Genomic DNA, 7,110 nt, shown 5'->3' with positions numbered 1-7,110 from the left:
CATAGGGATGTTGGGAGTGTGACTGAGAAAATAGTCATAAACTGCTCAGATATGCCTGGCTTGCAGTAAGCACCCAATAAAGTCAGCTCCGTGCCAAGTACTCTCAAATCTCTATGTCTTGCCCTGACTTCACCCCATAACACCGCACTCATAAATTTAGGTGCTTATTTGACACCCACACAAAGATCTCTCAGAGCTGTTTTAAACTTACTATGAAACAGAACTGATTCCAGCGCCACCATCCACCTACTTGCTCAAGCTAAAAAACACAGAAGTCATCTCTGATGCCTCTTTTGTTCATTTCCCACATCCAGTCCCTCCATCTGTCCCTGGAACATGCCATCCTCATTTTCAGTGTAGGGCCCGTGCATCGGGCGTTCCTTTTGCCTGGAATGCTTATCACTCTAGTTTTATGTACCAAACTCATGCCATTCAAATGTCGGCTTAATGTCACCTCCGTATAGAGAGGCTTTTTATAAACAACTAATATAAAGTACTTAAGTCTGTAATGCGCTTGGAAGATTGATAGTGTTTGTCTCTGGAGCAGAGGGCAATGACTTAACCAGGCTCTGGGGTTTAGTTCATTGGGTTAAGGCTGTGGCAGCAAGCTTTGTGCTTACTTTCAATTTTAAGTGACTGGCAGTAATCCAGGCTTAAGTAAATGAACTTGATTTTGGTCTACCCAGAGCTTTATGTCTTCACTACCAACATCATTTATTTTAGTTTTGGGCGTCCCTTGACTAAGTGGCCACTACCTATTGCTTGATGGCTGGTGTTGTGGGGCTTGTTCCATCACAGTAACATCCCTCCTGCCTCCCACTCAGAGAATGAGCAACCCCCAAGCACCGTTTGGGCGTGTTGCTTCGATTTTATTTCTCACCCTTCAGCCTCACTGACAGGGAGGACAGTGGGGATCCTCATTCCCCACCTCTCACCCACCTCTGGTATGAGAACTTTAGACCCAGGATCCCGGGGAGTCTCGCATATCTCCCAAACAGGCCTGGAAAGGGGTCCCTTTCCTTTCTTCCTCCAGAAACCCATATCTTTGTCAGCATCTTATCCTCAAAGCCAAAACTGGCAACAACCGTGGAAAAGCCTGAGATTTCATGCCACTTGCAAGCCAATAAATTTGCTTGCCACTATTTCAGGGATGCTAAAAGAAGACATGAGACTCCTGGGTCAGAGACAAAGGACTGCATTGCTCATGGCCTGGGAGGCAGCATGAGCCGCAGTGGTTCCTCTTGTCTCCATGTTCCACTGAGTGACCCAGAGCAGCCCAAGTGGATGCTCTGCACATAATAGGTGTGGTTTGCAGTTGAGGAACCCTCTCTGAGGAAACCCTGGCATTTTAAAGGACATTTACAGGGGACACAGATATTCTTACACTTTGCCTGTTTCACAGAGTTGTTTTTTAGACTCCTTTTCACTAATTTTCCAATATTAAGTCCCTGACCAGGTAGCTGACCTGTTAGATGCTGCTACCCGTGAGTCAATGTAGATGTGTACCTCAGGGAATCTCTTTCCAGCTGGAGATTGTCTTTTGTCACTGACTTTGAAGCCTCCACTGAGTGGGGTGCAGTGCCCATCTGGGGCTGGTACAGTGTATAGATCCAGGCCATGTTGTTTCCTCCTCCATGAGGCTGTGGGTGTGGGGTGAGGGAAAGGTAGAAAAGCAGTTGGAGGAATTACTAAGCTATCTGCTTATGCAACTTGCTCGTGTATTCTGGGCTGGTCTTAACATCTGGTTTTGTATATTCCACTTCTCTTTCATAATGGATTGCTGCCAGGCATGTTCATTTTTACAGAAGATGGTTCAGATAACACCCAACTCATGATGGGCAGTATGTTGGTGTCCCAAAGTGGACATTTCAGTCTCTTCTAGCTCTCAGAAGCCAGGACCTGCTTTTCAGATGGAGAAAGGTTGTCAGCACAAGAGAGAATCAGTTTCCTGAAAATCTCTAGTCTAGGGGTTCTTAAAAACCCCTAAAAGGGAGAAAAATCAGTCTAAGTTTGATTACAAATAAGTACAAAAGACTTCAGGCCTATATCTCTTTGTTTTTTAAAAAGATAAAAATGATACATTTATTATGATTTTAGTTATAACTGTAAAGTTATAATTTTAAAAGACTAGAAGATCTTTTGTACTAAGTTTTAGAAATATTATTTGGGAAAACAAAAACAAAAGAACTAAATTCTAATTCAATTTTACTTATGTTCCTAATAAATTAAATTGTTTTATGGTGATTTGGGGTTACATGATGTCTGTCACTTTTTGCTATTTTATTCCACACATGAAACAAAAATGTAAGTAAGGCATATTAATGAATTCAAAACTTTGTATTTCTGTTTAAAAAAAGACGAGATTTATGGAACTATCTAAATTCCTTATGATTGTTATATGGGTTAAATAAGTAATCATCTATTCTATCATTTAAAAATATGTGTATCTAAAAATAGAGATACTTGCATTACACTGAATTACAATTTAAATAAGTGGTACATCTGTATAAATAGTTCTTTTGTATGAACCTTAGACAATATTGCACATTAGATAGACCTATAGACCTAATCTATTTATACTATCTGTGTAGAGTTTTAAGGTGTTACTGTTTTTCTCACAATTTCTTAATATTAACAGTGTAGTGCATCTGAATATTGATTAAAATATATTTTCCAAGTTTCTTAATGGACTTTGAACCTAGTGTAATATTGAATTATTAATAATATTCAATATAAGATAACATGTATAATATTAAATTAATGAATCCTTGGCAACTCTTAAAGAAATAAAAAAAATAGTACCTAGACATTGTACTCATGTGTGTTTTTAATCTCTATATTCTTATAAGCATATTTCTTCTGCAATTAGTCACAATAAAATCAATATAAATTTTTTCTTATAAAATACTTGATGTTTTATAAAGGAGAATTTTAAAGATTTAAGTAAATATCATTTAAAATATTGTTTGGACTATCAAACAATGTGAATGTCATACTAAGGTTCATTGAATTAGTTTTTTTCGAGGCAGAATGTCATTTTTATCCCCAGGTTAGAGTGCCCTGGCATCAGCCCAGCTCACAGCAACCTCAAACTTCTGGGCTCAAGGGATCCTCCTGCCTCAGTCTCTGGTATAGCTGGGACTATGGGCACCCATCATGACACATGGCTAGTTTTTCTATTTTTAGTAGAGACAGGGTTTTGCTCTTGCGTAGGCTGCCTGAGCTCAAGAGATCTTCCTGCCGTGGCCTCTCGGAGTGCTGGGATTACAGGTGTGAACCAGTGCATCCTATCAGTTCATTCCATTTTTAGGAAATGTGTGAAATTGAGCTGAGAAGACTAGTAGCTGAAAGAAATGAAAATTTGCCTCTGGTTATGCATTCTGTACTTGTGTTGTAGTAAAGAGTCATTTTATTTGTTTGTTTTCATGTATTCTGCCCAGGGGGAAAACATTGTCTCCCAGAGTGGGTCCTCTTCTCAAAATTAAAATTTAAACTGACTCTAATTATGCTTTTGGGTACTTTATTGATTATAAAAACAAGAATCTTTCGCTTCTGAAAGAATGAACATTTCTCAAGGTTCTTTTTTTACCTTTTGTTGTGGTTGTTATAAAATGGCTGGTTGGGGAGGGTAATTGGTGGGACCACGCCTATGGTTCATCTTATAAGGATACATGTGAATCTTTCTAAATGTAGAATATAAATGTCTTAACACAATAACGAAGAAAATGACATGAAGGCTATGTTAACCAGTTTGATGGAAATAGTTCAAATTTTATATAAAAACAGCCCACTGTACCCCATGACAGTATTAATGTACACAGCTATGATTTAATTTAAAAAATTAAAAAATAAATAAAATGGTTGGTCTGCTTAGTAATGCAATCAAGGCTCAGGACATTTTCTGCTCACAGGTATCTTTGTTCTGATCTTCATCAATTGACGGACTATATTCCCCTGGCAATTCTATCCAATGTTTCTCTTCTCTAAAATAGATCCTTCATTCAGGAATTTTGGAAACTAATGGAGTGTTTTGTTGTTTTTAAAATTTTTTTTTTGCACCCAGATTACCTTTGTGACTCTTTAAGTAGATGCTTGGTAGACCAACCCTGTGTGCCTGTCATATCGCACATATGAACAAAAAAAAGGCTCTGGGAATTATTAGGCATGGTTGGTTTGCTCTATGCATCCTTAACTTTTCAGTGGTATTGTGTAGGTTATCCTGCTATTGGGCCTCCAGGGAAAGAGGTCAGTCCATCTTCCCTTGTTGTGGCTTTGTGTATACCTTTACCAGGGGTCCTCAAACTTTTTAAACAGGGGGCCAGTTCACTGTCTCTCAGACTGTTGGAGGGCTGGACTGCAGGTCCCAGGACAACTCAGACACCTGTGGGCTGGATAAATGTCCTAGGCAGGCTGCATGTGGCCTGTGGGCCATAGTTTGAGGATGCCTGCTACCTTTATAGGATGTTTGTCTAGCATGCTTATAAGTAAGGTTTTATGGCCAGAGCTCACAGCATAGAAGAATTGCTGGGGCTGAGTTTGAACCCACCAACCTCAGTATATGGGACTGGTGCCCTACTCACTGAGCCACAGGCACTGCCTGGGTCTTTCCCTTTTTATCGGCAGTCAAAAAGTTCCAACCCATAGGTACCCTTCTCATTGGCCAGTTTGAATCACATGGGAGATGCTATTCCAGCCCCTATAGAACTACAGGAAATTTCCAAGTTCCAGGAAGTTTACAAATTCCCAAGAGCTAGGTCACCATGGAGAGGACCTGGCAGGTGTATCCTTTTGGTCTCCTTGAGAAGACCTGTTCTTCTAGACCTCACCCTTTAATTTGTAATATTCTTGCTTATTTTTTAAAATTTCAGGTTAGTGTAAGGCTACATATGATTAGGTTACATTGTTTGCTCTTGCTAGTTATAGTTGAGCCCTTCACCCAGGAGGTGTGCCCTATACCCCTACATTGTGCTCATTAGGTGATACCAAGCCCCTTCCTTTCTTCCCTCCAAATCTCTTCCCTTCTCCCCCACTTCTTGAATTTAATTGTGTTTTTCTCTTGTGTGGTGTGTGGTGTTTATCTACTAGTTTCATATTAGTATTGAGTACATTGGATGCTTGCTTTTCCATTCTTGTCTTACTTTACTTAGGAGGATGTTCTCCAAATCCTTCCAGGTAAATACAAAAGATGTAAAGTTTTCATTTTTTATGGCTGAATTGTATTCTATGGTATACATATACAATAGTTTATCCTTTGTAAGGTGGTGGGCACTTGAGTTTCTACATCTTGGTGATTGTGAATTAAGCTGTGATAAACATTCTAGTGCAAATGTTCTTATGGTAAAGTGACGTTTTTTTCTTCTGGGTAGATCTCTACTAATGGGATTGCAGGATCAAATGAGAGGTCTATTTTTAACTATTTGAGGATTCTCTATACTTCTTTCCAAAAAGGCTGTATTAGTTTGCAATCCCTTCAACAGTGCATAAGTGTTCCCTTCTCTCCACACCCATGCCAGCATCTGCAGCTTTGGGACTTTGTGATGTGTGCTGTGGATTAGGTGCTATCTCAAGGTAATATCCTTGTCTGTTAACAGTAACCAGGGCACATAACCTATGGGGAAGAATATAAAATTTGAAAACCTCAGGATTTATCAATGCTTTCTTTGCCTTAAATGTCTTTCAGATTTAAAGGAGAACAATGAAAACATTACAGAATTTAAAAACAAAACTCATAAATCATTAAGAGTTGTGGAAGTTTATTTATTCAAAGTACAGGGGCCAGGTGTTTTGTCTGAAAGTCTAAAGAACAAATGAGTGTTATGGCAAATATAAAGTTAATGCTCCCCCAAATGAAATAGGAATGAATAGGCCCATGAGAAGTCCGGTTACTAATGGCTTTGCATTGGTAAGACATCTATGTAATGGATAATATTGTGTTAAATTATTACAAAACATTAAGGGTAATTCAGAGGTTCAAGAAGTCCTGACTCAATGGATTAAAAGCAAATTTCACTCCCAAAAGATATTATTTGAACTTGACTGAGAGGGGTCTAATCAAGTTTAGCTATTCACCAGGCCTCTGTTTTAAACTCCAGTCTTTCACAATAAGGAAATATTGTCCCCACCCTTTCAGCAGTTGCTTGCTGTTAACCCTTGCTTTTCCTTAGACATCGGGACTGGCAACAAATCCACCTCTCCCTGAGATTCAGACCCATGATAAATTTACAGGAAGATCCTAATTAATGGTAGCCTGAGAATATAAGAACAGCTGGCAGGACTTCTATTAGGAATATAATTCTAACTGTAAAATCTCAAAACTTTCCAGACTTGTTCTAAGTAAATTCCATTCTATAACAACTCATAAAAGAAATTTCCAGCAGGACGCGACTCATCTCACCCATTTGTTGAAACGAAAATCTTGCTTCTGATTTTATTTCTAACTAGATAAGAATTTGTCTGCTGTCCACACAGTTCTTTGCCCAGCCCTGCACTACTACCCTCACCCTAGTCATCCACAGTGGTTAGGGGTTGCCTGTGTAGCCTTCCAAATTTTCTTTACATGTATATAAAATACAATCATATTTTCTTCCCCATTCACGTTTTTTACAAATGGTGGCATGTTGTTCCTACATTGCTCTGCACCTTGTGCCAAGATGCAAAAAGAGCAAAATATAAGAGATGATACGGATACATTTAATTACATTGAAAGAACAGTCCTTTTGATTATCTGAAAGATTTCATGAAAAAAGTAAAAATGGGAAGTCCTAAGCTGGGAGAAGATATTTGTAGTGGATATACTTGTGTAAAGGATATACATTTATAGATCTCATGAAAACCACAATGAGCATTCATAGCACATTCACTAGACTGGCAAAGATGGATGTCTGACAACATCGGGTGCTGGAGAGATGAGGTAGTAGGAGTGCAAATGGCTTTAGTCATTTGGAAAACAATTTGATAAAATATGCTAATGTCGGTGAGGCCTCTGCCTCATAGCTCTGTAATTATATTCTTAGGTATCGGCTCCAAAGAAACTCTTTTAAAACCTGCACACAAAGACAGGTCACCTTTCTTTTAAATAAAGAAGGCAAAGCACGGCTCGGCGCCTATAGC

Source organism: Otolemur garnettii, unplaced genomic scaffold (assembly GCF_000181295.1).
Source record: "Otolemur garnettii isolate 467f Iridium unplaced genomic scaffold, OtoGar3 scaffold00091, whole genome shotgun sequence".
NCBI lineage: Eukaryota > Metazoa > Chordata > Mammalia > Primates > Galagidae > Otolemur > Otolemur garnettii.
Note: the sequence above shows the minus strand (reverse complement) of the source record.